This window comes from Sapajus apella, unplaced genomic scaffold (assembly GCF_009761245.1).
Source record: "Sapajus apella isolate SASKATOON/1434 unplaced genomic scaffold, GSC_monkey_1.0 scaffold28, whole genome shotgun sequence".
Lineage (NCBI taxonomy): Eukaryota > Metazoa > Chordata > Mammalia > Primates > Cebidae > Sapajus > Sapajus apella.
In genome coordinates this window covers 469107-479478 of record NW_022436968.1, presented here as the reverse complement: position 1 = coordinate 479478, position 10372 = coordinate 469107, and the positions used below count along the sequence as shown (strand labels likewise).

At 36.4% G+C, this 10372-nt stretch overlaps 1 pseudogene across 1 annotated transcript; it reads left to right on the top strand.

Annotated features, from left to right (window-relative positions):
- The first annotated feature begins 3662 nt into the window (after positions 1 to 3662).
- LOC116561219 lies at positions 3663 to 4495 on the top strand (annotated as a pseudogene). The gene has a single exon (XR_004273339.1). The product of XR_004273339.1 is annotated as a 60S ribosomal protein L7a pseudogene (transcript).
- The last annotated feature ends 5877 nt before the right edge of the window (positions 4496 to 10372 follow it).

Sequence of the window (10372 nt, the reverse complement as noted above, 5' to 3'; positions counted from 1 at the left end):
GGAGGCAGAGGTTGCGGTGAGCCGAGATCGCGCCATTGCACTCCAGCCTGGTTAACATGAGTGAAACTCTGTCTCAAAAAAAAAAAAAAAAAGAAAAGAAAATCAGTAATTACTATATTTTTAAAGGTTTCAAGAAGACTTAAGGCACAGCCATGATTAAGAGCTTATTCCATCAAGAATGTGAAAAAGAGAAATGAAAAATCCAACCCCTCAGGTCAACTCAAACTGTAGTTTCCCTCTCTCAAATATCCAGAATGAAAAGGAAGGATTAAAGGAGGAAGGGAATAATCTAACATTAACTTGAACCCATTTGGAGCACACACTTCAGTGGGTATTGTATGATATTTTATTTAATCCTCATAACAACATTGTGTGATGCAAGCTTTAGAAGTCATACGTTATAAATGACAAAATGTAGATTCTGAAAGCATAATTTGTCCCAGATCACACAGTGAAGTATGAGGCAGTTCTTCTGTAATTGAGTTGGATGCTCTTTCCAATGCAATACAATTAGGAAGTAATGTAGTCCATAATCTGGGATACACAGAAAACCACCCCAAAAATCATTGCCCACAAAAAAGTGGCTTGGTTTCCCAACAATCACTCTTTATTAGTCTTTAAAGCATTCTAGTTAGCTTTTTCTATTTTTCTAATTTGTTTGCATATTTAAAATGTAAATACTTGAGTATTATGCCCATGATGGACCATTAAATGAAAAAAAAAAAAAAATGTTGCCAAAAATATAAAACAGACCTAAAAGAATTGCACCAACGAAGGAAAATGTAAATGCCCCAAATATGAATATGATTGGGTAAATTGTAGAGAGATTCAGCCATTAGAATAATGACATCTACAGAAAAAAGACTAGGTTAAGCTATAATATTAAGTACAAAGATCAAGACACAAAGTAATATGTAGAGTGTGATTACAACTATGAGAAAATCCATAGAAAATAAAAGGCTGTACATTAAGTATTAAAAAGATGCACTTAATGTAACAGAATCATGAGTAATTATCCCCTTGCTATCGTCCATTTTCTTTAACATACTTCAATTAAATTTTGTAATTTCTTAATCAAAAATCAGTGAGCTTTTAGAAGCAACATGCTTAAGTCAAGCCATACAATAGCTTCCTCCTTGACAGCCAGAAACAGTTTTTGTTTTTCGTTTTTCATTTTATTTCCCTTAATACACAGTGTCTTATACCCAGGTGATGCTCAATTTTTTCTATAGAAATTTTTTTTAAATGATAGACAAAAGCAAAAAATGATCCCCCTCTGCTTAGGAAGTATTTCCTGTATAGGCTCACTAATTAGAGATTTGTGTTAATGAGTTCCTCTTTTAAAATGCAAATGCATCAAATGGCTAAATGAGCGTAAAGTAAAAGCAGAGAACATACAAGAGGAAACACAAATACCTAATAAACATTCAATGAAAAGTTCAACCTCATTAATAATCAAGGAAGTCAAAATTAAAATATCAGTTTTCTTTATGAAACTTGCAAAAATTTTCATGGAAATTCTTAACACCAAATGGAGTATTAACAGGAATATAAATATAAGCCTCTTTCAAAAATTACTGCTAGAACTGAAAAATTGGACTTTCTGAAAGCAATTTAGCAAAATGCTCCTGGCTTTTGACTCAACAGTTTCATTTTTAGGAATACAGTTTAAGGAAAAAAATCATAGACATACTTAAGACTTATCTTCATGGATGTTCAATTTAGCATCATAATTTGAAAGCAATTTAAATAATCTAAATAGCCACAATAAGGGAAAACTAAATTTTTGGATATGAATTCAGTAAAATACAAGTCTTTATAATAGAATTTTCAAAAACTTGAATATAAAAAAATTATCTTGATATAACACTTATTGGCACAGTAGGATCCAAATTGTGCTATGCATCATGACCTCACTTTTACAAGTACTTAAGCATAGATAAAGTATTGGAAGAAAATAGGAGTAATGCCTTTTCTCTGGCTGATGGTATTTAGCATAATTTGTGGTGTTTTCTTGATTTTCTTTTATACTCAACTGTTCTAAAAGAATGCTTGTCATATATAATGAGCATTTTAATTATGTGTTCTACGTATTCTAGTTGCAATTTCTGGGATTGATACCAAATGAAGAAAATGTTTCTACACAAAGATGTTTTATACACAGCTTTATTTAAAATAGTGAAATTGGGGGAATATCTTTAACTACCTGGTTAATTACTAAAGGCAGTATGGCACAGCTATAAAACAGACCATATTGTATTTTAAAATTCTTTTTAATTCCTTTTACTTTATGCAAATTAATCATCTTATTTTAGTGTGATGGCATGAAAGATACTAGGACAGCTAGGAAGGAACACAGAGAGAGAGAGAGAGAGAGACTATCTTCTCTCTAAAGAGCTAAATTCAGGATTGGAGTAAGGGATCAAGTTTTCTATTCTTTGAGTACCAGAAGCAAAATGAGCAAGATTATTTTTCTCTCTGAGTCTGTGCTACATTTTCTAACCACCTCAAACATAAACACATATAAATGGTTTACTGACATCAGAATTCATGTCAGCTTAGCTGCTTCTTTTATTTTTTTTTCCTTTTTGAGTTGGAGCCGTGCTCCCTCGCCAGGCTGGAGTGGTGCAGTGGCACAATCTCAACCTCTGCTTTGCGGGTTCAGGTGGTTCTCCTGCTTCATCCTTCTGAGTAGCTAGGATTCTAGGGGCCTTCCACCACATCCAGCTAATTTTTGTATTTTTAGTAAAGACAGGGTTTCACCATGTTTGTCTGGCTGGTCTCAGACTCCTGACCTCATGATCCACCCAACTCGGCCTCCCAATGTGCTGGGATTACAGGCATGAGCCACGGCACCCAGCCTAGCTGCTTCTTAACCCCATGTCACTCCACTTCCAACTCTAGCATGCACCCAAAACCCTTGCTGCTGGTGTCCCCTTTCCAAAGGCCAGTTCTCTCACGTGAGATGTGGAACAGACTACTGAACCCCAGATACCTTCCTTGATGTTCCCTTGACTCTCTAAAAAAGGGCACATCCGGCCAGGCATGGTGGCTCACGTCTATAATCCCAGCAATTTGGGAGGCCAAGGCGGACACCTGAGATCAAGACCAGCCTGGCCAACATGGTGAAGCCCTGTCTCTACCAAAAATACAAAAACTAGTCAGGCATGGTGGCAGGTGTCTGTAATCCCAGCTACTTAGGAGGCTGAGGCAGAAGAATCACTTAAACCTGGTAGGCAGAGGCTCCAGTGAGCCAAGAATGTGCCACTGCACCCCAGCCAGGGTGACAGAGCAAGACCCTGTCTCAAAAAAAAAAAAGGGGCACATCTTTGTTGTGGAAAACAACTTTATCTCTCTCCCACCCATCATTGACTTCTCCCCCCATCCCCAATCCATAAAGGAACAGAGCACAGGTCATTAAGTCTGGACCATAAGCATGAAGAATAAGATTCTTACTTCCCCTTTTGTAGTAACACCCCCAATGTTTAGAAGGCATTCTATTGGAACCCTGCTACACATGATGTTCTCCTCCAGACGGCATTTCTAAAAGCTTATATGGATCCCTTGAGTATAGTACTCCCACAGAGTAGGAAAAGGGTGAGGATGAAGGCAGACAGGCCAGTTCTGCCACCTGTTAATAACCTCATGAACCTCCTGCCGCCCATAATGCCGAAAGGAAAGAAGGCCAAGGGGAAGAAGGTGGCTCCGGCCCCTTCTGTTGTGAAGAAGCAGGAGGCCAAGAAAGTGGTGAATCCCCTGTTTGAGAAAAGGCCTAAGAATTTTGGCATTGGACAGGACATCCAGCCCAAAAGAGACCTCACCTGCTTTGTGAAATGGCCCCGCTATATCAGGTTGCAGCTGCAGAAAGCCATCCTTTATAAGCGGCTGAAAGTGCCTCCTGCAATTAACCAGTCGACCCAGGCCCTGGACCGCCAAACAGCTACTCAGCTACTTAAACTGGCCCAGAAGTATAGACCAGAGACAAAGCAAGAGGAGCAGCAGAGGCTGTTGGCCCGGGCTGAGAAGAAAGCTGCTGGCAAAGGGGATGTCCCCACTAAGAGACCACCTGTCTTCGAGCAGGAGTTAACACCGTCACCACCTTGGAGAACAAGAAAGCTCAGCTGGTGGTGACTGCATATTATGTGGATCCCATTGAGCTGGTTGTCTTCTTGCCTGCCCTGTGTCGTAAAATGGGAGTCCCTTACTGCATTATCAAGGGGAAGGCAAGACTGGGACGTCTGGTCCACAGGAAGACCTGCACATCACTGTCGCCTTCACACAGGTTAACTCGGAAGACAAAGGTGCTTTGGCTAAGCTGGTGGAAGCTATCCGCACCAATGACAATGACAGATATGCTGAGATCCGCCGTCACTGGGGAGGCAATGCCCTGGGTCCCAAGTCTATGGCTCGCATAGCAAAGCTCAAAAAGGCAAAGGCTAAAGAACTTGCCACGAAACTGGGTCAAACGTACTCTGTTGAGTTTTCTGTACATTAAAATAATTAAAACAATAAAAATAAATAAATAAATAACCTCATGAAGATTCAGCTGATGCCTCCTGAGGCTGTCTTTAGTCAGTGGACGTGCGTGCTACCTGTATGTTTTGTCATTTTGTTTATTGTTAGTTGGGATGTTTGGTTATTTGCTTGGTTGATTGGTTTGGGGATTTTAGAAACAACTCCAAGAGAACAATGATAAAAACATTCTTTCAGCATTCTGTGACACAGCAAAAAGACTGGAAGAAAAGATACTATTAGACTACAGTGTTATTAATGCTTCTTACTAGGTCGTAATACTATGGTTTGTTATTATTACCTCCTGATCTTCTGAATTTTTCTATTTTTTAAAAACAAATACATTACAAATCAAGGAGAATATTTAAAATGATATTCAAATGTAGTGAATGCATACTTTTTATGTGAAAGTGATTGAATAGGCATGCTCATCTATGGTTATAAGGAGCTTAATAATAGAATAAAGTGTCTAGGTACTGGCAGATTCTTTACTGCTCAGACAAATCAAGAAATTATTCTTTTTTTAAATAATGGGTTTAACCTACATTGCTACACACTCACACAAATGCACATACACACTCAGAGGAGAGAATCATACTTATTCCAGATAAATGTTGAGTTATGTTAAAGAACTAGGAATTCTGAGATCAATAATAAAGCTCTTTAAAAAAGTAAGACCCCCCCCCAATACAGACAAGACAAGGTAGATCAAATAGCATGCAAACTGGAAATGAATATCAAAACTTATTATTAAATATATATCATACAGTCTATTCAGGTTGTAAACATTATTGTTTTCCATATTATTGAAGCTGCTCCACTCATTTTTAACATATTCCTGTATTGCCTTCATAAAGTTCTAAGTTTAAAAATTCCTCTGAAATTAATGTGCATGTCTATACACACACATGAATACACACACACACACACAGGGTCACATACATAGGGTTCTCGTTATTCAATTAATCACAGTGACCCAGGAACAGCATTTAATTAAGCCCACTGAAAACCAGGGCAAAATATATATATATATATATATAAAATGTATGAATGGGACTTCATACACACACACACACACACAGGCTCACACACATATATAGGGTTCTCATTATTCAATTAATCATAGTGTCTGGGGAACGGCACTTAATTAAGCCTACTTAAAACCAGGGCAGGCCAGACGCAGTGGCTCATGCCTATAATCTCAGCACTTTGGGAGGCTGAGGTGGGCGAATCACGAGGTCAGGAGTTGGAAACCAACCCAACCAATATAGTGAAACCCCACCTCTACTAAAAATACAAAAAACTAGTTGGGCATGATGGCAGGCATCTGTAATTCCAGCTACCCTCAGCTACTCGGGAGGCTGAGGCAGGAGAATTGCTTGAACCTGGAAGACGGAGGTTGCAATGAGCCAAGATCACGCCACTGTATGCCAGCCCAGTGACAGTGAGACTCCACAAAAAAAAAGGCAAAATTATATGTGTATATACAAAAAAAAGTATGAATGAGACTTGACTTCACACATACTCACATGCTCACATACATACGGTTCTCATTCAATTATCTCAGTGTCCAAGGGAAAGACACTTAACTAAGCTCACTTAAAAATCATGGCAAAATTATGTAGATACATAGATATGAAAAGAAAATGTATGAATGGGACTTTACTTTGAAAAATAAACATTTAAAAATATTTTTAGTTTTATCTTCTATTTAATGAAGTGGAGGTTGTATTTGCAACCACGTAACAACTCTTAGAATTTACAAAAGAAAAAGAGCCCATCATAACTTTTTACTTATTGGTTTGAATTTTTCACACAAAAATTGTATAGTGTGTTTTACCCTCAAGCTAGACATTCACAGTGGAATCATACAAAAGGGTTGTTTTCTTGCTAAATTACTTAAGGGTTCATTCATTTTCTCAGAGGTCGTCTTCTCTCAATCCTTTGAAATTCAAATCATTGTCTTTTGAAAAACCTGTCTAGTCATCATGATTACCACTTTCCCTACAACTGTTAACTCATCTAACTGCCAGATCCTCATTTATCAACAGCTTTGCATGTGATTACAGCAGTTTTCAAATATATCACTTTCCACAGACTTCAGAGTTGGTTGCGAAATTTGCAATCACACGTTGAACTTTGTTAGAAATTTATTTGCAGAAACTGGATGTTTATATCTTTCTATAATCACCTATTAAGACAATGATTAAAAAACAGTAGCATTTGGTGTAGTAGGAGAAACACGGTCATGTTATGAACATTTGCATTTTCTTGACAATATTTTTATTTTTCTGATAATTATCTCTGAAAAAGATATTGGATAGTAACTTTTAGGACAGTGAAAAACCCTGTGTGTGTGTGTGTGTGTGTGTGTGTGTGTGTGTGTGTGTGTGTGTATGGTTATGCATTAGATCTTTGGACTATGAGAGCCTTACCTAGGAAGCTTTTAGAACTAACAATGAATAAAACAAGGCAAGCATCCTTTCCCATTTTCAGTCCCAAAATATGGACACAGACCGGGAGAGTTAAACCGGATCTTATTGTAAATTACAGCCAGAAAATCACCTCGTCCAAGAATTCAACTACACTGATGGATATTTTAACTAGAATAGAAAAGGGGAATAGAAATTTAAGTTGGGAATATGTGACATTTCAGGAGAAAAAGAAAAAACTTTTAGAGATGCTGAAGTGTGTACATTTGGAGGATTTATGCTTCGAACAGCTAAACAAAAGCATAAATATTCTTATTATAGAAAGTTGTAAATGTACAGAAAACAATATTTGACCACTTTGAAATGTTGACATCAGTCAGAGCCACAGCACATACATCCACACTACTTTTGTTCCTATGTAGTGCCCAATTTTATTATTAATTAATGCAGTAGTATTAATTAAATGCTACTTTGTGCTAGACTATTTTAAAGCAGGAGATACAACCTGAAAGACAGATTTAATTTTAAAGTTCTCCTTATAGAAAATACAGTTGCACTATTTCTAGCATTATTTTATATCTTAGTAAATCTAATCTCTTCTAAACATTTTCAGACTCCTTAAGTTACTTCTGACTTCTAGAATTTACCAGAAAATTCATTAATGAGTTCATTAATTTTTCACCAATCTATAAACTTTATCACTGCCGCTTTTATTAGCTAACATACAATTAACTAGGTTTGACTTTTTAATTTTCAGGACAAGTCATTTACCTACATTATCAACAGTTTTATAATAATTACTTTTTTACTCCATCAGATTTATTTCCTTCATCAGGCCCAGTAATTAGGATTCTATACTTAATATCTCATGGTCATAGTGACATTTATATCTGTCTTTCTTACTCTCAGTCTTTACATACTGAGTAGCTTGTAATCTTAACTCTCATTTTAAAGAAATCAATGGCAATAATGTACACAAAATTGCAGTATTAAATAAATTACAGATATATCTATTAGTGGAAAATTTTGATCCTCATTCCCTGATACTTACACCACATATGCCCATTGACTATCAACTTTCTACATGTAGTAAAATATAAAAAAAAAAAGTTAGTGATTGTTGACAGATAGAAACAAGGATTAAACAATGTCATCTTTCTTGAAACAAATCTGAATTCATGGAACAGTGCTAATATTAATCCTGCCAGCAGATTCATACACCTCTTCTGAGATATGGTTCCTCTAAAAAGTTAAAGGCCAAAAAATATATAACAACAAATAGCATAGCCTCTTTTAAAAAGTTCTAGAATCTCACAAATCATTTTCCTATAAATACACAACACAAATTTTAAAAGGAAAGAAGAAATTGGAGTCACCAGAGCTTTGCTTAAGCTAAGAATTCAGTTAGCTAATTAATTCAATTAATTTAGGCTTGACATATTGTATTATCCAAAATATTTTTCTTCTTGAGATTTAAAAAATTCTACAAATAAGAGTTTAAAGGGCAGTTGTCTATATCATTTTTGTTTTTTCTTTTGTTTCTTTTGTTTGCAGTATTATAATCAGTATTTGCAGACAGTACATTTACATAAAAAGTTCAGTATAATCATGGAATATTATGCAACCATAAAAAAGAATGAGTTCATGTCCTTTGCAGGGACATGGATGAAGCTGGAAACCATCATTCTCAGCAAACTAACACAGGAACAGAAAACCAAACACCGCATGTTCTCACTCATAAGTGGGAGTTGAACAGTGAGAACACAAGGACACAGGAAGAGAAACATCACACATCGGGGCTTGTCAGGGGGTAGGGAGCTAGGGGAGGGAGAGAATGAGGACAAATACCTAACGCATGTGGGGCTTAAAACCTAGATGACGGATTGATGAGTGCAGCAAATCACCATGACACATGTATACCTATGTAACAAACTTGCATGTTCTGCACATGTATCCCAGAACTTAAAGTATAATAAATAAATATAATTTTAACAACAGTATAATTTTAACAACAATCTTTCTTTTCAAAATAAAAATATTTAAATGAAGGTTGGGCATGGTGGCTCACACCTGTAATCCCAGCACTTTGGGAGGCCAAGGCAGGAGGATCACTTGAGGCCAGGAGTTTGAGACCAACCTGGGCAACATAGTGAGACCCAGTGTCTACAAAAAAAAATAGAAAAATTAGCCAGGTGTGGTGGCATGAGTCTGTAGTTCCTGTTACTCAAGAGGCTGAGGAAGAAAGATCACTTGAGTACAGGAGGTTGGGAGCTGAGATCATGCCACTGCACTCCAGCCTGGGTGACAAAAACAAAACAAAACAAAAATCTTTAAATGAAACGTATTAAATTGGGCAAAACTCATGTGAAGGCAAGAAAAATTGAAGAGCTAGATGCTACATGAAAATTAGGGAGTAAAATTTCTGATCATTGAAAAGTAAGTGGTAAACACTTGAAAATAGTTTGGGATAATGCTCTTTTGAGATATTGCTGTAGCATACATTTCATATGCTATGTGTTCACTTAGTGCAACTACAAACACTGAATTATGTCTTCCATTCAATATTTTTTAGTCTTCCAGTAACTATGGTATTGCTTTGCTATATTTAAAGATTACAAGAAGTAGCAAAAACTAAAAGCTGAACAAGTGATCTGGCATATAACATCAACAACACAAAACTTATACAAAGAAGTATTTTTTCTGCTAAATAAAGTAGCTGAAACCCATGGTTATAAGGAAAAAAGTCAAAGTTAGCAAATGATCTTATCTAAGAAATTCTTTAAATAGCTCATATAATGAATGTGAACAAAAGTAAATCTACTTTGAAACAGATTCTTGACATTTTCAAGGTTTCAAGTTTAGGTAAGCAGCCACATACTTGAGAGTTTACCCAGAAATCCCAAAAGCTTTGAGGTATGCCATATTAAATTGGAAATTCACATTAGTTTCTGTTTACATGGCCCTTGCTGTCAGAAAGATTTTCCAGCAACAGTACTTTTTTTTCCCTAAAGAATCCTCTAAAATTTTTAGGCAGCCTTGAAAGTGGAGATTTTTTAAATTAAATAATGCATGCTAGAAAGTGAATGTGTGGAAACTAGAGTTGCGAATGGCTCATACCTGAATACATTTTGTCACTTGAAGAATAGTAATTCGGTACCAACAAAAGGCAAAGTATAAGAATATGTGGGACACATTTATAAGAGCTTACAATTCATTGATAAAATATTTATATAGGCCAGGCATGGTGGCACATCCCTGTAGTCCCAGCTACTCAGGAAGATAGGTTAAGCCCAGGCATTCAACCCCAGCCCAGGCAACATACCAAGACTCTGTCTCTGAAGACAAAAGCAAAATCAAACCAAAGAGTTGAACAAAGGTTTGTACACACATACACATATTTATATATACATATATATATATATAGAGAG